At 35.0% G+C, this 23,166-nt stretch overlaps 1 pseudogene; it reads right to left on the bottom strand.

Annotated features, from left to right (window-relative positions):
- Window positions 1–1,775: 1,775 nt before the first annotated feature.
- LOC119250126 (polyadenylate-binding protein 4-like) lies at window positions 1,776–22,943 on the bottom strand (annotated as a pseudogene).
- Between the last annotated feature and the right edge of the window lie 223 nt (window positions 22,944–23,166).

Genomic DNA, 23,166 nt, shown 5'->3' with positions numbered 1-23,166 from the left:
TATAGGAGGAATATAGGGAACCCAAACAAGAAGAAAAAGAGGAAAAACCTGCAGGCAAATTATAAATCCAAGACATACAGCAGGGGAGAGGGAGGAAGAGGGGTCAAAACAGGAGGGAAGAGTACAAGGCACTATGGTGACAGCTTCCTGGTGATGTGGTGCTGGGAGTTTAATGGGCATTACACCTGAGGTGAGAAATCAAATATTGTTAAAAAAGAACCACGATGGCAATAAATAAATTTTAAAAAGATATAAAATACAAAAAAAATGAAAGTTAGTAGATCAAAAATAAGGGTTGTATTTTAAATATATTTAAAGATATATCTTTAATGTATGTATGTGTATTTTTATTATGTAAGAACACATATAAGTACATGTATAAATGTAACTTAAAATTTAAAATATATTTAAATTATAACCCTTAAAAGTTTCAATCTATTAACTTTTAGAATATGTATGTATGTATGGATGTATGGATGTTGCATGCTATGTGTACAGGGTACATGTATATATACTATACTCATATATAGGCACATACATCTTTTAGTTTTGGTGCTATAAATTTTCCTCTTAGGACTGCTTTAGTGATATACCTCAAACTTTGACATATTTCATTTGTATTATTAGAGTAGCATTTAGATTAATGTAGACTTAAAAAAATATTGAAGTAAATTACATTATGTAAGTTTCGGGTGTGCATCATTATAAATTAGCCTGTGTATATGTATCATTGTGTTTGATAGTAAAAATTCAGTTCTATTCTTTCCATACAACTGACTCCTTTTACTTGATTTACTCACCTCCTCCACCCTTTCCTTCTGGTAACTAATTTGGTCTTATATTCTAAAATTTTATTTTTGTTTTATTAGTAGTTCATTTGTTTGTTTGGGTTCTCTATGTACCACATATGAGTGAAATCATAAAATGTTTGTCTTTTTCATTCTGACTTATTTCACAGAATACAAACCTTTTAGGTCCTACTCTATTGTTGCAAATATTGGAAATGGCAGGATTTTGTACTGTATGATGTTGAGTGTATTTTTCTGTGTGGATTTTTAATGGTTGCTCTGTATGTATATATATATATATATATACACACACACACATATATATACACACACATACATGAGAATATATGCATGTAAATATGTATATATTGTATTTATATATTTGTATTATAGTTACCTATCCTATAATGTCTATACTATCACTATACTGTGATATATCTCAGTGTACTAGTGACGTCACCTCAGCAGTTTGAATGAAGCATAGAAATTTTATCTCCCTTTATCGTCCCCACTTATAATTATAAAAAATTTCCTCTACATACAAGTAAATCCACATCAGACAATGTTAGATTTTTTTCTTCAACTACTAGTTGTAATTTAAGAATACTGAGGAGAATGAAAGCCTATTTTATTTACTCATAATTTTTGTATGTGGTGTTATTTGGTAATGATTTTCCTACTTTTCCTTCATCTAGTCATATCTTGTTTTCCCTTACATTGTTGAAGAAAAGTGTTATTGTGTGTAGGACTCCCTTTTTGCTTTTGCACTTGAAAAATATTATGCTACTCCCTTCTACCCTGTAAGGTAAGTTGATCTTTTTTCTCTAGCTTTTGTCATCGGCGTTAGTTTTCTTTCTTTTTTATGGGATTTTTTTTTCCTTATTGTGAAATTTAAGGCTTTGGAACGTCAAATAAAACCAACTTCTGAATAACAAAAATCAAAACCCACATACACATATTTGACTTTTGATTTGTTTTTTATCTTTTCTAAGACACAGTAGTAGCAGTAGTGCCCACCTTCTTGGCAGCTTCTTTTTTGGCATGTTGAACTTGATGAACTGGCACGGATTCTTCCACTTTAAAGTGGAGAGACTTGAGGGACTCCAATATGTGCAGCAGCAGGGAGCTGTGGATTTCCAGCAGACTGATTTCCCCAGTCTAGTTAAAATGCATTGTTTGGATGAGCAGGAACTAATGTTCTCCCAGCTTCTGCTTTTGTTCCTGGAGGAGTGCTACAGTCAGTCTGGAGGTAGTCAGGCGCTCCTGCCCTTGCACATGAACTGCAGGATGGTATGTGTGCAGGTTTTGTATGTCAGGGTGAAGATTCTGGACATTTGAAGTGTGTTTGTATGGGGCAAAAGCCCAAGAGTCAGTGGCAGCAACCGTAAGTTTTGCACAGCTGTGGGAACATCTCTAGACTGGCAGCTCTCCATCATCCTTTCCTGGGTGGCACCACTTCTACCAAAGTCCATAGCCAAGTGATCTGGGCACTCAGACCTAGCTCTGTGGGACGCCAGAACATTGCCAGTTGGAACCAGATGGCAAAGATTGGATGAAGCTCACACTGGCATATAGCACTTCGCATTCCTTGGAAGCCTTAGGGTCTTCCATCTTGCTGCCAACATGCATTAGGTGTCATCTGTGCTAACTGGTCAGGTATCTAATATGGAGGTCTTTCCCAAGCTTGTGAAACTGCTGGCATCCAGTTGGCTGGAACCGTGTTCCAGCTGTAGGATGGAACAAATGTAAGATGGCATTGGCAAGGAGTACTCTCATACTAGCCATCCACTGCATATACTGGTTGGTCAGATGAGCCTTTCTCTTTTCTTCCTCTGAGCCAAGACAGCAGACAGTGGTTTAGAGCTGACAATGCTTCCATCCATTTCAGTGACTGCTTTGGTTGCTTCTTCAGGAGAAGAGAAACAGACAAATTCAAACCCTTTGCATCTTCCATCCTCTAGCATTACTTTAGTATGTGGTGATTGTTCCAAAAAGAGAATCTCTTCCCTTGACTTCTCATCATTAGTGGTGTCATCCAAGTTTTGTTGCAGATATCCACCCCTGATAATGATTTTTTCTCTCATTTCAGTTCATTTCCATTACAACTTTGTGTGCCATTCCATTTTCTTCTGTATGTACCCTACAAATATGACTTGAATGGATTTATTTTCCATTCATCTCTTCCATGACCTTTTTAGCATCCTCATGTTTTTCATAAGTCAAAAAGCCAATGACTTTGGATTTCCCACTGGCATCTTTCAACACATTGACACTTAGGGTCTTACCAAAATGCCTTTTTCTAACTCTCATCATTCACTTTTTTCCCCAAAAGCTTTTGGTATAAACTGATGAATTCCTTGGTTTGGCTCTAAGCTGAACTTCCTGCTCTTTTTGATACCTGATTCTATCCACAAACACTGATTATAAAGGAGAATGTTCTTCATCTTCACGGTAGCCTTGTCAACAGCCCTTTGGGTCTCAAAGTGGAGAGGGGCAAAACCCTTACAGTTGTTAGTTATTTCATCTTATTGTTTTAAGATTTATTTTTATTTATGCATGCAAGAGCTGGGGGGTAGGCCAGAGGTGCAGGGAGTGAGAGGATTCACCAGACAGAGCGGGGAGCAGAACAGGCAGATTGACTAAAAATACACTGCTGAGGGGAGCAGTGGGTGAGACAGGAGAAGTCTGCTGTATCATGTGGGTTAGCTCCCTGGCTTGGGATTGAACTCATGTCGCAGTGGCTGCTGATAGCTTCGTAGTGCTGAGACTTAACCCCTTGTGCCACCAGGGAGGCCCCCAACCCTAAGATTTTATCCCATTTTTATTTACTGGTAAAAAGATGGTGATTTCTTAAATAAATAATGTGCATGTTATATGAAGTTCTCATAAAATCTGAATGGAATTGGATAATCACTGGAAAATAGCTTTCAAAGTGTGGGCAAGATGTACTAGTATTCTCCTTTAGAAGTAACAGTAAAAACATATTTCTTCCTCACAGTTACTGACATTAACATGCATCTTAACATTCATGAACACTCAAGGTTAGCAGGGAGTGAAGGTGATGATACTGAGGAGACATACCAAGTGGGATCAATAGATTTACTGATCAGCTTATAAGTATTCGCATGTATACACTTTTTGAGATTTCGCTCTGTATTGAATTAGCAAATGTAAGCTTTCAACTATACTTCTAAATTAAGATGCTAAGATCCCTGAGATTTTATCTTATTTCTCCTTTTATTACTGGAAAAGACCACTGTGTAAGCTAGTAACATTCTTGTAGCACTATTATAGAAGTGTTTAATGATATATATTATTTAATTAATCTAAAACTGAAGGCTAGTTTTCATACTTGTTTCACCTCCCACCAAAGAATATGAAGCATTTTGCTGTCAATCCATAGAGATTTTAATCACTGTGAGATAAAAGTTAACACTTTTTGTTTCAACTCAGCATTTACCAGACTGCTTTGCAAAAAATATGCGTTATATTAAACTTGAATGATAAATTTTTTTTTTAATTTTTTTAAAGATTTATTTATTTATTTATTTATACAAGCACTGGGTACAGTCAGAAGCATGGGAGGGTGAGAGAATTCACCAGAGCCAGAGCGGGGAGCAGAATAGGCAGACTGACGGAGTACACTGCTGAGGGGAGCAGCAGGCGTGGCAGGAGAGTTCTGTGCACCATGTGGGACTGTCACCTTGAATGATTAATTTTTGCATTACTAAGCCCAAGCCTATAGTTGTAGTTTGGCAAAATTTTTTTCAAGATAATAAAATTGATTTTTGTTTCATAAAGAAGTTTGGAGCAAGCAACTGGCATCTTTAGGGCTAGTGTGTCTGGGGAAGATTTAAATTACAGCCTATAATGTAAAGTGCATAGAATTATCAGGCAAAATTGAAAATTACAATGGCAGAATCAGTAGAAAGAGGGATTTATGGGAAAAGTGATTAAAAACTCTTGATATTTCCTGATGGTATTATTTCTACTACTAGAAATTTCTCTCTTAGTAAAAAATAAGACACTTGTCCAGCCATTTCTTTAAACACAACTTTTTCCCTTCATGAGAAAAATTACTGAGAACCTGCATATTTGAAAATGATTCTGATATTTCATTTTTTTTTTTTTTAAGAATTTTTTTTGAAGATTTATTTAAGCACTGGAGTACAGGTCAGAGGTGCGGGAGGGTAAGAGAATTCAGCTGAGACAGAGCAGAGAGCAGAACAGGCAGAGGGACCCAAATACACTGCTGAGGGGAGCAGCAGGCTAGACAGGAGAGCTCTGCCGCGCCATGTGGGACTCTCCCTGGCCGGCTGGGAATCGAACCTGTGCTGCAGAGGCTGTGGACAGCTTCATAGCGCTGCGCTCAACCCGCTGAGCCACCGGGGAGGCCTGATTCTGATATTTTAAGTGCCTTAGATTTTCATATAGAATTGGGAAGATTTAGAGAGAAATGGACCGTCCTAATCATCTACCTAGAACTCTTATGGTTCCTAAGAAGAGTAGTTAAAATTCTTTCAGGAAAATCTATTCTAAGATACAGATTTTCCCATCAAAGAACTTTTCCTTAAAATTTTCCCAATTTCAATAAAACTCTTTACTGTATATCATATCTGTAATTCAAAATTTGAAGGATAATTCTAGATTCCTGTCTTATCTTCAATGCCCAGTTCAGTACATTCCTATGTTCTATAGATCCCACCACCTAAAAAACTATCGAATCTATTCATTTCTGTCTGTATTCATTGTCTATGTCCCTAACCAAGCATCACAGCCACATTCACTCTGCTTCCTTCTCTCCATTCCCCAAGCAGTAGCCAGGATAAATGATTTTCTAAAAATGCAGACTTGAGCATTTCATTTCTATGTTAAATGGTGTTTTTCCTTTTCTTTCTTTTTAAATAATCCCCAAAAGTTCCAAAACCTTTAGTTGTCTCTCCATGCTCACAGGCACAGCTCTACTATATGCTCATTTCATGCCAACTACTCTGGCATTCTCTCATTTCCTGAACACTTTCTTTTGCATTTTCTTCTGCCTCAGTGGCTTTCATTCAGCTGCTCTTTCTTCCTGTAGCATTCTGTGCCTTCTCTTGCACCTTTTCTAAATGGAGGTCCTTTTCAAATTTAAATATAAACATTTCTATGCTGACAACTCTTAATGCACTCAAATAAGCTGAATCCCCATATTATACACTTCACCAGCACTTTGAAAATCTGCTCCCAATATTTTGCACTTAACAGTTTCACAATAACTAGTTAATACAGGGACAACATTTTCCCTTCTTTGTTCATTGTTGAGTATAAACTGCATGAGGAAAGGAACTGTTTTGTCAACCATGTTCAGCATCTGAATGCATGGTGTTGTCAGACAGTATGCAAACAATAATTATTCATTAACTAATTGAAAAGTTCAGTAATATAGAATTTACTAGTTTCATTTAACTAAAATATTTTCTTTCAAGTTTATTTGCAACTCTTATCATGTTAGATTTCATAGAAATAAGGAGAGAGAGAAAGTTGGATGAAAAGATTGGCTGAAAAGCTGAGGACTAGGAAAGCAAAGAAAAGGTAAAAGAGACACACTTATATTGGAAAATAATCTTTTTTTTTTAAGATTTATTTATTTATTTATACAAGCACTGGGTACTGTCAGAAGCACGGGAGGTTGAGAGAATTCATCAGAGCCAGAGTGGCGAACAGAACAGGCAGACTGACGAAACACACTGCTGAGGAGAGCAGTGGGCGGCAGGAGAGATCAGTCGCCATGTGGGACCCTCGCTGGTGGTCAGGGATCCAGCCAGCACTACAGAGGCTGCGGGCAGCTTCGCAGCCCAGTGCTCAACCGCTGCGCCACCAGGGAAGGCCCAGAAAATAATCTTGTCTTCTTCAGAGCATAATAAAATCTAGAAGATATCCTTATTTTTTCCATCAAAAGCCTTGCGATATAGCTTCATAGAGACTAAATAGACTGGTGGGTCTATATTTTTAATTCTGTTTACCATTGGCACTTATATTGGCCATTAACACTTCTTTTAACATGACCAAGTGAAGGGAGAGAGGGGGAAATTTAAGCCAGGCAATTTGCTTCCTGTTGACAGATTTTATAATATGATTGATGGGGGCAGAAGGTGAAGCTATCTGGTAAAATGAGTTTTTTGCATTATCTCTGTATTTCATATATCAATGCCAGTATTTCACAAACTGCAGGTCAAGACTCCAGAGGGAAGGGTTACAATATAATTTAAGGGGTCTCATATTTGGAAACTATTTTGAGGGGAAACTGTGGGCTATGAGTCTTCTTTTTCCTCTATTATTTTAGTCCCCAACTCTTTCTCTTTCTTAATCAGTTAAAATTTCTTTGAACAAAATTCTGCCAATTAGAGCATATAAAATCTTTTAGGTCATATTATTCATAGTATAAATACTTTAAAAGTAAACATTAGAGAGTGTTAAAATCACTGATCTGTACAATGCTGCTTGCAGGATGTTGTACAGTGCCTTAAAATCAGTTATTGTCTGCAGGCTGATTTGGTATTTTTTACTCCCAGAAAGAAGATGAATATATTATAAGCAAAAGTGATAAAATGTGGAATAGGTATTTATTATATTAATAACTAGCTATTTAGAGAAGAAAAAATGAAAACAGTGTTTTTACTTTTTAAAAAATTATTTATTTATTTAAATATATTTTATTACAATGTTTTTACTTTTGAAGATGTTGTGAACTCCTGATATAGTATTAAATCTAAGGTTAACCAGATTACCCATTATCTCTTGCCAAAGCAGCACATTTATTAAAATTGATGAACTTATTGATACATCATTATCACCCGCAATCCATAGTTTATATTAGGATGCATTCTTATGTTGTACATCCTACAAAAACATTATATGTATGTATTATTATTTATGTATAATATGTTAAGTATGTATAAAATATATTAGTATAATATTATTTGTATAATATATATACATGTATAACATGTACACATATTTATAGCATCATAGAGTATTTTCACTGCCCTAAAACTTCCCCACCTATTCCGGACTCTCACCCAACCTTCAGCAACCACTTACATTTTAACTGTCACCATGTTTTTTCTGGAATATAACAGCTGTGTGTGGTACCATATCTTCTTGATCCAGTCATCTATTTTTGGGCATTTGGGTTGTTTCCAAAATTAGCTATTGTAAATAGTGCTGCTATAAACACAGGGGTGCAGGTACCCTTTTGAATTAATGTTTCTGTGTCCTTTGGGTAAATACCTAGGAGTAGAATTGCTAGATCATATGGAAGCTCCATCTTTAGCAGCTCTTTAATTTGATGTAGTCCGAGCTGTTTATCTTTGCCTTCACTATCACTGCCTTGGGTGATATGTCTTTAAAGATGTTACTGAGGTGTATGTCATGCAGTGTTAAGATGTTCATTAAGGAAATATGGTGTCCTCACACTAAATCTCATGTATGAGATTAAGTCAGTTAATTGCCTGCCTCTACCTCCAACTGCAAGAAAATGGGCAAAGCTCATTTATCAGTACTTGCTAGGAAAAATTTACATATACCCATTCAACTCCTGTTTTACACTCACATGCATGGTTCTCATCTATGTGACAAGGGCCACATGGATCATTATTGCCAAATATAATCTTTTAAAACATAATGCCATAATTATATTCTCGAAAAATGTCCACCATTTTAGAATGAGAATTTTCTAAAATGATATCTCTGTTTTTTACATGATGTGTTCTTCAGACAGTAATCTCTCTTAAAATTCTGCCCTTATGATATTTATATATACATAGATATTCTTGCCTTTTTAAAAATATCATAATAAAACATTTAACATACATTCAGTTAAGTGTATAGCTCAAGTATGTTTTCTAAATTGAACAAAATTGTGTGGCCATCACCCAAATCAAGATAGAACACTCTAGCATTCCTGAAGATTTTTCAAGTTTCTGTCAGGTAGTATCTCCTGTGACTGTTTCCATCCAAAAGTCACTATGATGCTGACTTTCACTACCATGTTTCTATTTGGCCAGTTGAAATTCATGTAAGTGAAACTACATAGAAAACACTCTTTTTTCTGACTTCCTTCATTCAGCATTATATCTGAGAAATGTTCCATGCTATTGCATATAGCAATAATTTGTCCAATCACTATACAGTGAAATTGGTATGTTTGTCACTATTTGGCTATTTTGAATAATGTATTTACCTGACTAGTGTGTGTGTTTGTGTGTTATTAGGATTGATACCTAAGGGTAGAGTTGCTACATATGCATATATGTATACAAACATATAGAGAGCAAATAAATATATATGTATTTGTGTATATATACAAATATAAATATTCAGCTGTGTTTAACTTGATATTGTCAAATGGTTTTCAAAGTGATTGTACATTGATTTAAATAAGCAGTGTAAGAGAATTCTAGATCTAAAATTGCTTACCACCACTTTGTGAGTCCAAACTATTTATTCATTATTCTCAATTTGCAATAGTATCATATAATTCATATTTTCATGCCCTTGGGATTCATAATTTTGACCACTACTCTATTTTATCATTAATCATTTAGGTAAGTGTACTTTCATTTGTGAAATGACTGTTCATATCTTTTACACATTTAAATTTTTGCCTTTCCACCTTCTTACTAATTTGTAGAAATTTTCAATGTATTTTGAATATGAGCACTTTGCCAGATAAATTTATTATAAATATCTTTTTCCAGGTTTGTATTTTTAATGAATTTAAATTTTCACTTTAATCAAGTCTAATTGAATAATCTTTTTCTCAATAACTGACTCTTTGTATCCTGTTTAAGAAAGCATTACCTTTCTTTCCTACATACATGGAGCTGAAGGAGAAGTTTATTTAGCTGGATAAAGAACTGAAAGAGTGGAGCATTAGATAATGTGCATCAGTGGTTTTCAAATTTTACTATACATTAGAGACAACTGGAAAGCGTTAACCTTTAATGCTGTACCCCAAACTGATAAATTCAGAATCCCTTGGTTTGGTATCTAGGCACTGTATATTTTAATTGGAGTGGAGAGCATTTAAGCAGAGAAAATTAACACAGGAAGGACATCAAGAGCAAATTTGATGTGAATCAATTTGGACTAGAACAAAGTTTGCACAAAGTGAAGTAATGGTGAATCTCTCTAGAATTAAAGCCGTTTTTTACTGACTTCTGAATCCAGAATAAAGATTTAGACTTAATTCAACAAATAGTGTGGTGGTTATGCAAATGTTTTGAGAAAATTAAGATGATTTATCAGTACATTACAAGGGCTAGAGTGGCAGTAGGGTAGAAATAGATTGGAAGTGAGGGGAATAAGTATAAATGTTCAAAGTAATACCTGTGGTCTGACTTCCATAACTCTGCTAATCATTAAAAACTATATAAGGATTTTTTTGTATGTGTGTGTGATTTTTATGGCAAGAGAATCTAAAACTGATCAGAATTTCAAACGAATATAAAACACTCCAAAAGCTAAAAATAACTACATTCATTAGTGGTTATTGTAGTTTGCCATTTAATAGTTAGTGAACATACAAATTATGTTTGTGGCAGATGACATAGAAAAGAGATGAGTGATGGTAGAAATTCTTGTGAGTGGATCTAAGAGGTTTTAGAGGCTGATTGAATCTCTCTCTCTCTCTCTCTCTCTCTCTCTCTCTCTGTGTGTGTGTGTGTGTGTGTGTGTGTGTGTGTGTGTGGGGGTGGGTGCGGGCAGTGTTAAAGATTATAAAAAGAGAACAGGATAAATGGAAATGTAATTAAGAGAAAAATGATCATCAAGCATGAACACTGAAGAGATATAAAGTTAAGCTTTTAAATCTTTAATATAATAATTAGGTAGAACTGACTTTCTAAATAAATTATGTTGGAATGATCAGAAAGAAAACTCAGTAGTGAATTCGTGATTGATTTTAGATTAATTGTAACTACTGTCATTTGTTCTTTTGCTAATAAAAGCATCTTTTTATTTTCTGCTTGGTGATATACACATTAAATAGTGGTGTCAGCATGATGGCAGTGTAAGAAACTTCCTTTATTTCTCCCTTTAAATGTACAATTAATGAATTAATTATAGATAAACAAGGATTCATCTGCCAGAGAGGTCCATGCATATGTGTGAATGGAACAGGATGTGCAGAAGCATGATTTTTGAGGGGACAGAAATGGCAAGGCTGCTAGAGTGACAAACTGGGGGGTGGGGGAGGGAAGGGTGGTGGTGGTGGTGAGCTCCATATCCTTGGCCCAGATGAATTCCAAAATGACAGAAATAAAGTGTACTACACAGGCCAGGAACCCAGTAAGAAGGGTGACAGAGAAAGGGCTCTCAAATACAAGTACCCCATCTTCCTTCTCCCACTGGATTGGTACCTGCAGGAAGGACATCAAGAGCAAATTTGATGTGAACCTGAAATACACGGACAGCTGGCATTTTCTTTTCAGAAATGGACTCCAAAGGTGGCGTGAAGGGTTAAGCACCGCACTATGAAGCAATCCACAGCCTCTGCAGCACAAGTTTGATCCCCCGCTGGACAGGAAGAAAACCCACATGGCAAGACAGACCTGCTCCTCTCAGCAGTGTATTTCAGTCACTCTGCCTGTTCTGTTCCACTCTGTCTCTGGTGGATCCTCTCACCCCCCTCCCCCCACATCTCTAGCCTGTATCCTGGCTCTTGCTTGCATAAATAAATAAATCTTTCAAAAAAAAAAAAAAAAGGAAAGAACATGGACTCCAAAGAGAAGGGGGGAAAATGGGGTATGCATACAAACTGGGCCTCTACTGCCCATTCACATGAACAATTGGCCTCCTCCACACCCTTCCCCTCGCAGGTGATATAGCAGCAGCTTGTCCACCATTCCAGGTACCCTACAGTGCTGCTAGCAGTAACTGAAAGACAAAGCCATAGCACCACCTACTGAAAAAGAAAAAGAGCAGCTAATTATTAAGTTTCTATTCAATTAAAAAAAAGTGACAAAAAAGGTGATAGACAAACCAATGTGCAGACCACGGAATATACCAAAAAGCCACTAAAAGCTTAAAGGTAATACGACATCAAAAAAAGAGAAAAGGGCAAATCTCCAGATATCACACTTAAAGGTACAGAAGATTATGACCTAACAAATGGTAAATTCAAAATAATTGTCAAAGAAATACACGAAACTCAGAAGCCATTCAAAAAACTCAAAATTAATAGACAGAAGAATACTCTTATTATAGAGTACTCATATTAAGAGATTTAAGCTATAGGAAACTAACAGAGATTCAGAATGTGACACATTCAACAAATGATATGAAGAGTGCTTGAAAAAACATTGGAAATGGAAGAGATTCATGGGAGAGAAAAATCATGAACTTAAAGATAGAAACCTAGAATTGAATCTGACAAAAGAACAGAGAGAATAGATGTAAAATTAAATAAATAGGTAAATAAATGCTACCAGAGTCATTTAATTCCATTGGGAAAGGCAACATAGTGGTAATATGTATGTTAGAAGGGGAAGAGAGAGAGCCCGCGCTAAAGGAGGAGGGACTTTGTATTTAAAGACATAATAGGGCCTCCCGGGTGGTGCAAAGGATTAAGCACAGCACTGAAACTATCCGCAGTCTCTGCAGCACGAGTTTGATCCACGACCAGGGAACTACTACCCACATGGCGCAACAGACTTCTCCTGTCTCCCCCACTGCTCCCCTCAGCAGTGTATTTTCAGTCAGTCTGCCTATTCTGCTCCCCACTCTGTCTCTGGTAAATATTCTCACTTTCCACACCTCTGGCCTGTACCCCATTTCTTATATGCATAAATAAATAAATCTTTTTAAAAATAAAGATATAGTAGCTTTAAATATGTTATATATTTTACATATTAGATATTCCATTTGTTTATAATATATTAAACATACATTATATATTATATATCTAGTATATGTTATATACTAGGTATGTAATATAGTGTAAAGATAGAACTTACCAAGTCTGAGGAAGGAATTTAATATATGACTCTATGAACAGCACCTAATTATTTAAAAGCAAAGACATCAGCACCAAGATTCATATTGGTGAAACTATCAAGCATACATGACAAAGAAAGATTAACGGTGACAGGGCAGATGTGTAGGGAAAAGCACTAAGATATAAAGGTACTCCTCTCAGGTTATCATCAGAGTTTTCATCAGAACTCTACAGGACATTATCCTTACAATTATCTTTGTGGACTGAACTCCAACAGCAAGGAAAGCAAAAGCAAAAATAAAGCCTGACTATATCAAAGTAAAAATTTCTGCACATTGAAAGAAGCTGTCATCAAAGCTAAAATGTATTCTACTGAATGGAAGATATTTGCAAAGCACACATCTGACATGGGATTAATATCCAAAAAATACATAGAAATTATACAAAACAATTTGATTAAGTAATGGACAGATATATGAATAAATATTTCTTCAATATAAACTTAGATAGCTAACTAACAAGCACAAGAAGAAATGTTCATCATCTCCAATTGTTAGGGAAATATAAATAAAACAACAATGTGACATTGGCTGTTCTCAAAAAGAAAATAAATAAATATTGGAGAGGACACACAGAAAAGGAAACAAACACTCATACACTGTTACTGGTTACTGGTAATGTAAATTGGTATAACTATTATAGAAAATAATATGGAATAGAAATACCCAATGATGCATCTGTCCTACTTCTGGACATTGCCTGAAAACCGTAAAAACATTAATTTTAAGAGATTAGTGCCCCTATGTTAATCACAGCATTATCCACAATAACCAAGAGATGGAAACAACCTAAATGCCCACAACAAATGATGGAATACGATTCTGCTATAAAGATGAAACGATGCTATTTGTAACAACTTGGGTGGACCTAGAGAGTGTTATGCTAAGTGAAATAAGCAGACAGAGAAAGACAAGCTCCTTATGATTTCATTCATATGTGAAAGATAAAAAATATTAGGAGCCCACCTTACACTCTATAAAAATAAATTGATGGTTACCAGAAGGGAAGGTATATGAGAGTTGGGCAGATTCAATAAATGGGATCAATTGTATGGTGAAGAATGGAAACAAGACTTTCAATAGCGAGCAAAATGTATACAGATATACAGATGTTGATTTTTAATGCTGTATACCTTATACATAATGTTATAAGCTAATTCTCAACAAAAAATTTAATAAATAGGGCCTCCCCAGTGGCGCAGCGGTTGAGCGCTGGATTGCGAAGCTGCCCGCAGCGTCTGCGGCGCCGGTTCGATCCCCCGGCTGCTCCCCGGCCACCGGAGGAGGGTCCCATATGGCGCGCAGACCTCTCCTGCCGCCCGCTGCTCCCCTCAGCAGTGTACTTCAGTCCTTCTGCCTGCTCTGCTCCCCGCTCTGGCTCTGGTGAATTCTCTCGCCCTCCCGTGCTTCTGGCTGTACCCAGTGCATGTATAAACAAAAAAACAAACAAACAAACAAATAAATAAATAAATAAGCATGCCTCTATTAAAAAAAAAAAATTAATAAATATGTGCTGAAAACTTAGATTTAGTTAGAACTGTTGACAGAGTTTAGGAATTTATTATAATTATGAAGAAATTTATGTTTTTAAAATTTCAGTTTTTTTCACATAGGGGTAAGAAAGATTTATTGCATAATTAGTTGATAGATGAGCCGAATCTTATTACTGCAACACAGATAAAGCTATGGCGAATGAGACAATTAGTGGCCAATGGGGGAAAATGAACAGATTTTAAGATCCAACATTTATTACATATGTGTAGAATTATAATGATGACTTAAGTGCCCTCAGGCTAAATCAAACAAACAAACAAACAAAAACAATGTGAGAAGTTGTCAATTTGTTTTTTCGCAGATTGGGTTCATAAGTAAAAACCACATACAAGGTACATCAATAAAATTAATTGAGGGTTGCTTAGTAGCAGTCTTTGCAAATGGTTTTTATATCAAACAGTGAATCATCATAATGTTTATTTGTTTATCTTACCCTTGGTAGATTGATTTCTAGAGCTCTGGTTAGGATATCAACTTTTCTTGATAAAATTAAATTTTTATTTAAGTTTATACAATCTGATAACCTCCATAGAATTAAAAATACTAAATAGGAGCTTGATTTTTTTCTTTCTTTTCTTATGACCTCCACTCCCCCCATTTCTTTTTGAACTGTTATGAGCTCAGAAATTTGGAATTATTTTTATTGGCATCATTGGAATCAGTGAAATGGGGAAGTTCCAATCTGCCTCACTATTATTGGTAATTTATTTATTTATTTTTTAATAATAGACTTCTCTAACATAGATGCAAGCTTAGCGATTGTGGATACTTGGGATTTTGCCAAATGGGTGGGAGGAAAAGCTAAAGAAGATGACAGGAATGAATATTAAAAGTATTTTTTAAAAATTGAGTTAACTTTGGCTCATAATACTGTATGTTTTAAGAGTACATGTTTACACCTTTACCAGTGTGTTACTACACCACGCCTACCACCAAAATACTGATAAAACTCAATATGTAATGGGATCTAAAGTAGAGAGGAGGGAGAGTAAGAATGGGATTATGCCACCAAGCTGGAAAAATGTGGGAAACCTGGCCATCTCAAATATATTGTAGAACATAGTGAGTAGGAATAATCAAAGCAAGATAATAAAAATTGGTATTTATGCTTAAAAGTGTAGGATCTTTTATTGAGTAGGTGCTCAGTACATTCTATTGCCCTTATTTCTTCCTCACTGAAAGGATAAAGAGAATTTGATATATAATATTATTTAACTCCTTTGATTTATAAAAATAGAAAATATATTGTGCTTCAAAATGATCCCTAATGCCAAATAAAATTAGAGATACAATGGTTGTAGCATATTAGGAAAGGGATATAATAGAAGAATGACTTTTAAATGACTAAGATATTTATGCTTTGATATTTATTTCCAGTCTCTTTTACTATAATAATTATAGTATTCATATTTTTTGCAATGTACTCATTAAGCACAGTTGGAATTAGAGATGATGAAATACTAAACTATTGCAAAGGAAATAGAATCACACTATTAGCCAATTTAGTATTCCACATATATTAAGTAACCTAAAGTATTAAATGACCTTATTATATTTTTAATGGAAAACTTGAAGATAGTATAAAAATCTACTTATATGAAAATAAAAATATGTGGTGCAGTAAATTTGGTATGATGCCAAATCTTCCTGTATGGACAATCTTTTTTTTTTTTTTAGGGGGGGTCATAATAAAACAAATAAGAGACGATTATATCACATAACTGTGTCTCTGAGATGACAGGAAAAAAACATTTAAAATGCGAAAAATTATGAATTTTAATGCCTCATATTATACAACTAAAATTTGATGAAATCTATATTTAGTTTTGTTAATGATAACTTACACTTAGTTGTTGATATCTTTATCAAGAAGAGAGTGGGGCAAATATTCAATATGTAGATGTGAAGAGACCCTTTCTTTACTATTTATTTCTAGTGTTGACAAGTATGTCAGAATTTATTTATTTATTTATTTCTAATTTTTAAATTGGAGTAAATGTTGCATCATAACATTATGAAAGTTTAAGTTTTGTGTCATTTTAAATCAGTGTATGTATGAATATATCACATAAAATTCACCAGTCCTTCACCATGCGATTGCCCTCTTTCACTAATTTACCCACCTCCTACCCCTGTCCTTCTGGTAACAACTAATTAGTCTTATAGCCTAAAAGTTTATTTTTGTTTTATTTAATCAATTCACCTGTTTTCTCTATATACCATATATAATATACATTACGCACACACATACCCCATATAGAATATTCTAGTCCACAATAACTTACTCCCTCTATGAAAGTATGCCACCCTTTATTTTTGTCACTGAATCTTGTATTAACTTATTTTGTTATTTAATGATCATGATGTATATTTTTTTCCCACAACCTCATTTTAAGTCATTGCTATGTGAAGAAAGTGATTTTCTGCTGCCTCATAGGACAGCAGTGTTGGGAGTGGTGTGGGATGGAGGAAAGACAACTCAAAGTCCAAGCAGAGAGAGAGACCTAGAGGAGCTTATACCTCAGGAAGTGTAGCCCTAGAGGGACTTACACCCCAAGAAGTATAGCCCCTTTACAAGGGCAGTCTCACGTTTACTGAGGATCAGGTTCTGAGAAGGTGGGCAAGTATGTGGAGGAATGTACTTGGTGGGGATGTGTTTTGGGGATGCATAATAATCTGTATGTGGTGCGGATATGTGTTGGGGATGCATAATTGTCTGATGCAAGCTATGGGGGAGTAAATGGAGGCTGTTGCCCTGTGGGCTCTGCTATTCCTGCTGATGAAAGCATCCTATCTCTAGTTCCTGTTCTCACTTAACTTTCTGTTAAGATAGTCTAGCTGGTTATACTAATCTGGCCATAAGTCTGCCTGCTGTTTTCAGCAGACACTGGTTTACCAGTTTGTTCCTTATGCCAGGACTTTTGCCCTGGTGAGAGGCACCCTGCCTGACAAGTTTTAGCTTGACTAGCAGGAACTCTGGGCGCCAAAACAACATCTCTGAGAACAAGGAGGGCTGGGGAATCCCACAGTTTTCTTTACACTGTACTTTATTTTCTAATTCCCCCACATACCTATCATTGTGTGTTACACATATTGGAAGATCAAATAATACTTAGAATGGTAGATTCAGATTTATAACAAAATATCTTAGTCATTGTTTTCTTAACAGAATAGAAAGCAGTTCAAGTTTATAAAGTTTCAAAGTGAAACATTCCACGATTCTCAGCCTCCATGTTGTTGATATTTGTGTCTTCTATGTGGTGGATATAGCATTAAAAGATAACTCCTTTTTGTGGGATCTGGGGGAGACTCTTCAAAACATTGGTAGCTGTTTATTACTGACCTCTGCTCATTAGATTTTGATTTAGAAAGATCTGTGACTCTTTCATTTAAACAGAAGCGCCTTCAGGGTTATTAATTGGCCTAATTTCAATAGCGTAGTCTCTCAAAGAATAGGGAGGCCTGAGGAGAAAGAAAGAAATGGGGGAATTGCTGGCCAGTGGAGCGTTGGAAGACACATAGAGTCTATAATAGATTAATTCCTCCATTTCATATGGATGTTATTCATGGTGCCCCAAAGCAATTACTATAGTAACACTGAAGATCACTGATCATGGATCAACATAGCAGATACAATGATTATGAGAAAGTTTGAAAAATTATAAGAATTACTAAAATGTGACACAGAAACATAAAATAAAGTAAGTGTTTTACTTCAGGATTGCCACACATCTTATCTGTAAAAGCATTATCTGTGAAGCTCAATAAAATGATGTACAATAAAGCAATAAAGTGAGGTATGTACCACATAAGGTAAGTACCACAGAGCAGAGTCTTTTTTTTTTTTGGGGGGGGGTGGCTCAGTTTCCATAATACCCTTTAATGAAGTGACTCTTTCTACTATATTTTATGTTCCTAGCTACTTTGGCATTAATTAGTTCACCAAATATGGGTCAATTTGTTTCTGGATTCTCAATTTTGTTCTACTAATCTGAGTCTGTTGTTATTCTAATACCAGGTTGTTTTGATTACTATCATTTTAGAGTATAGTTTGAGTTCAGAACATCTTTGTTCTATTTCCCCAGGATAGTATTTCCTACTTTGAATCTGTTGTTGATTCCAAATAAATTTTATGTTTTTTGTTCTTTACCTGTAAAATATCATTGGAATTTTGATAGGGATTGCACTGAATATTTATTTGCTTTAGGTAAAATGGCTATTTTAATAATGTTAATTCTTCCAATCATGAACTGGGAATGCTGTTCTATTTTTTTGTACCATCTATTTCTTTCAGCAATGTCTTAAGCTTTTCAATGTATACAGTTTTCACCTTCTTGGTTAAATTTATTCCTAGTATTTTATAATTTTCCATGAAATAATAGATAAGATTGTTTCCTTAACTTCTCTTTCTGTGGATACACTTCTTGCATATAGAAATATAAATGCACTTTGTATATTGATTTTGTAGCCTGTAAATTTACTATATTCCATTATTCTAATAGCATTTTTGTGTGCCATCTTTACAGTTTTCTATGTATAAAATCAGGTCATCTCTAAATAGTGATAGTTTTAATTCCTCCTTTCTACTTGGATGCCTTTTATGTCCTTTTCTTATTTGTTATGGGAAGAGCAGAGTTTGAATGTGCCCAACTCATCTTATTATTCCCAGCACCCAGAATAGTGTGTCCAGTTGATGTGTCTCAATGCATATATGTTGAAAGAGTTAATTTCCCACATAAATCTCCACGAAAGCACATAACTAAAGAAAATCAGATTCATATTTTCTAAAGTGATTATTTTACCTTCTATGCTTTTGGTTTGAATCTCTGTAAATAGTCAATATCGTAGCTAACTTTTTGTTACTTGTAATTCTTCAGTAGTCACTCTAAAACTTCATGCTCTGAGAACACCATTTCTAATGCTAAATATATGTTGGTTTCCTATCAGGATATAATACATCATTTTTTTCATTGAGAAATAATCATGGAATAATTATTTTCACTTATTTACTGATTAAGGAGATATTTTTACAAGTAGCACTATATTTTAGACAATGTAAATAATTATGTATTCCAAGAAGAAGTAATGAAGACATCTATTAAAGCTACAATCCTCTTCTTAAAGAAACATATGTTTGACAATACTATGTTTAAGAATGAGATTATCAATACATGGAAAATCTCCAGAGTATTCTGTCTTTGAAAGGAACAACTTAGCTTATTAAAAATAAATAAGAACCTTGGTTAACTAAGCTTATTCTGGACACTTTTAGCTTGTGCAGTCCTTCTAGGTTATGAGATTGATAAAGAGGTTGGTTTATGTCTGAAGTAAAATCTATACTGCTGGCAATATAGACAAGAAGAAACAGAGATCTGGAGAGGAACTCAATGAATCATGAGTTGCATAGTGATTGCATTTTTCAAAATGTGGGATCTATTCATCTCAAACACAATGTAGTTTTAAATGTTTTCTTCATTCGGAAATTGACTTCAATTTTCTAAGATTACAAATACAATCAAGCGTGTGTCTTATTAGGAGATAAGAATATAGCCCAAAATTACAGACACATACTTAAATATGCAGAGATTCATAGCAGCATCCATTTCATACCTTGTAACACAATAGCTTGAAAAGTAGTTTGTAGAAATTTATAATTAAGATTAAAAATTTTAAATTCTGACAATGTAATATCTAGTAAATGTCTGCTTCAGGAAATTCTTAACTGAAGGAGCAAAGCTTGAGGAATATAATTAATCTTCAAAAGTGAAAGTGTTGTAATAGCAATTGTACTTTGTGAGATATATAATTGAATTTTCAAGAACCTTAGAATCATCTCTATTTAAAGGTGAATACAAAGAATATGTATGAATTTATGATATTTCCTTGGCATCATTTTTTATTTTTTAATGAAAAATCTCAAGCTATTCATCCTGGTGAGATGTCTGTAATTACTGATCAAAATTTGTCCTGGAGCAGGGTGACTAACTAGTTCATGATCACACATAGTTAGTAACAAAGATTTTAATTGGGTTTCACCAACACAAACTTAAGGAATATAAGAAGGGATAGCTATGTTCCTGTGGGAGACACATCCTTTTTTAAAAGATTTATTTATTTATACAAGAACTGGGGTACAGTCAGAGGCGTGGGAGGGTGAGAGGATACACCAGAGACAGGGCGGGGAGCAGAACAGGCAGGTGACCGAAAATGCTGCTGAGGGGAACAGCGGGCACGACAGGAGAGGTCTGCCATGCCATGTGGGTATCTCCCTGGCTGGCCAGGAATAGAACCCGTGTTGCAGAGGCTGTGGACAGCTTCACAGCAATATTTTTAACATTGCAATATTTTTTAACATTTGCAATATTTTTAACATTGCTCAACCCACTGCACCACCAGGGGGGCCCACATCCTTTTCTTCTAGCTACTACCACCTTAAAATATCTTTTCATGAATTATGCAATACTTATAGCATTACTTTGAGCCGGACAATACTTGTATACCCTTCAGTGATAAAGTTTCCGAAACAAAATGCTTCTTCACTATGAAGAATGAGGGGGAGGAAATTTCTATTTGTGCTATTCAGCACACTATACAGGGACAGATGTGATTTGGAGTAGGTTTATAGTTCTAAATAAATAGAAAGTGTCTTGTACTTTGGTGTCTTCCATCTATGGAATAAACAATTATGGAAACAGTTTTTTTTTTTCCCCCAAAAGAAAAACTTGCACAGTTTCTGAATAAACAGTATTCAGGATATAAAACAATGTTAAACTTGTTTAGAGAGCAAGTTTTGGGAGGGCCTCTTTTGGGGGTTGACTTTTAAGTCAAGATTTGAAAACTACAATGCAGAAATTACTAGGTGAAAACAGTAAGAAAGGAAAGAAGCAAATTGTGGATAGTGGCACTAGCAGTAGACCAATCAGTTAAGAACAATGATACATAGTACTACCTTTAGTAACAGGATGGTTGCAACTTTCTTTGGCAAGAGCTGCTTGATGGAGTGGTAGAAAACAGAATTTAAAGTGTTTAGGATAGAGGAATGAATGTGGGTTGGTAGTGATAATAAATGGAAAGTCACAAACATTTCCAATCTCAAAAATATTCTGTTTGGTCAATTTCAAAGTGTTGGTCTATCTAAATACTTCACAACATAGGTTATAAATTTTAAGTTAGTAACATTATTATATTATACAATTGTGATAAGGGAGTATTATACAGCCATTAAATGTGACTTGAGAAAGGAATATTTACTGATAATATGAAAAAGTTCACTAACTCATAAATTGGAAAAAAAGTACAATATTGGATATACAAAAATCTTTGAAGATATGGGTCTCTATAATATGCCTTCATATGACTATATATGTATCTGTAGAAAAATGTGTCAATTTTTAGGTATCATAATTATATTTATGTATAACATATGTGTACATGTGTAGGTATAATTAGGAGAATGCACTGAGATATAAAATGTGTCTCTGTGTGGTACTTTTATTTATAATTCATTTTAAGACAAATATGTATTACTTTTATAACTGTAATTTTAAAATTAAGCATTATAAAATACAATAAGCTGTAAAATGAACTATGTTCAAATTGTTTTGATATTCTCTAGTTTAACTTCTCTGAGTCATACTCTTGTCTTTTGTGAAAGGAGAATTATAGTAGATTCTTTGCAATATTTTTAACATTGTATTGGCAATGTATTAAAACTCCTAATGCTTTAAAAAAGTAATTATGCTTTTTACCATCATTTATTTCTATAGACTGAAAATTTCCCCTCCCTGAAAATTTATATGTTGATAGCTAATCCCGTATGTGATGGTATTTGGAAGTGGGGTCTTTGGGAGATGATTGAGTCATGAGAGTAGCATCCTCATGAATGGAATTCACATACAGAGAATGTTCTGCCCATTCTTCCATGTGAAGACATAACAAGAAAATGAACTAAGAAGTAGGTTCTTATCAGTTATTAAATCTTCTGGTATCTTAATCCTGGACTTCCCAGGCTCTGGGAAGTTATCTGGTATGGTAATTTAGTTATAGCATTGCATATAAACTAGGGCACTCATCATAGATTTGAAAGCATACACACAAAACATACATATTTATCTATACATATCATATGTATAGATAAAATATCTTTGTCCCGACCTGCGGGATTCGGAGGCACGAAAAGAGAAGGGCTGAGGATTGAAATGAGGGGCTTGACAACTTGACGCTAGCGTTTGCTTCTTTATTTTTCCTTTTTCCTTTTCCTACTTTTACATGTTTTTTCCTTTCCCTGTCCTACTACCTTCCCTGGCCTTCTCTATGCTCCTCTCTCAGTACGTTTCTCAGTATCCTCTCTCAACGTCTCTACACAGTATCCTTTCCACAGTCTCCCTCTCGAGGTCTCCTCGCCTCATCCTCTACGCAGTCTCTCCCGTGGTTCCCTTCTTATCCCCCCTCGCTCCTCTCCTCATACCTCCCAGTCCTACGTGATTTTTTCCGAAGCACAGTGGTTTCTCCGAAGGCTGAAACGAAACCGAAACCTAACTTTGGAGCATGCGCAACACGGCGCATGCTCCATGCGGCTCCGGACAATCTTCTATTAGATATATAAAAATAACAGTGGTACAATGAGCAAGGAAAAGGGAATAGAATTTTGTTTTCACATCTGATCCTATTTTCACCATATCAGGGAAAAGAATTTTAAGCTATTAGAATTATTTGATAAACAAGTGAGTGTCCAAGTAATAGTAGGGAGTTTGTATTGCCTTATATTTTTAGAAAAGAAATGGTAATT

This window comes from Talpa occidentalis, unplaced genomic scaffold (assembly GCF_014898055.3).
Source record: "Talpa occidentalis isolate TD23 unplaced genomic scaffold, MPIMG_talOcc4v2.1, whole genome shotgun sequence".
Taxonomy (NCBI): Eukaryota; Metazoa; Chordata; class Mammalia; order Eulipotyphla; family Talpidae; genus Talpa; species Talpa occidentalis.
Note: the sequence above shows the minus strand (reverse complement) of the source record. Positions and strands in the feature narration are given on the sequence as shown.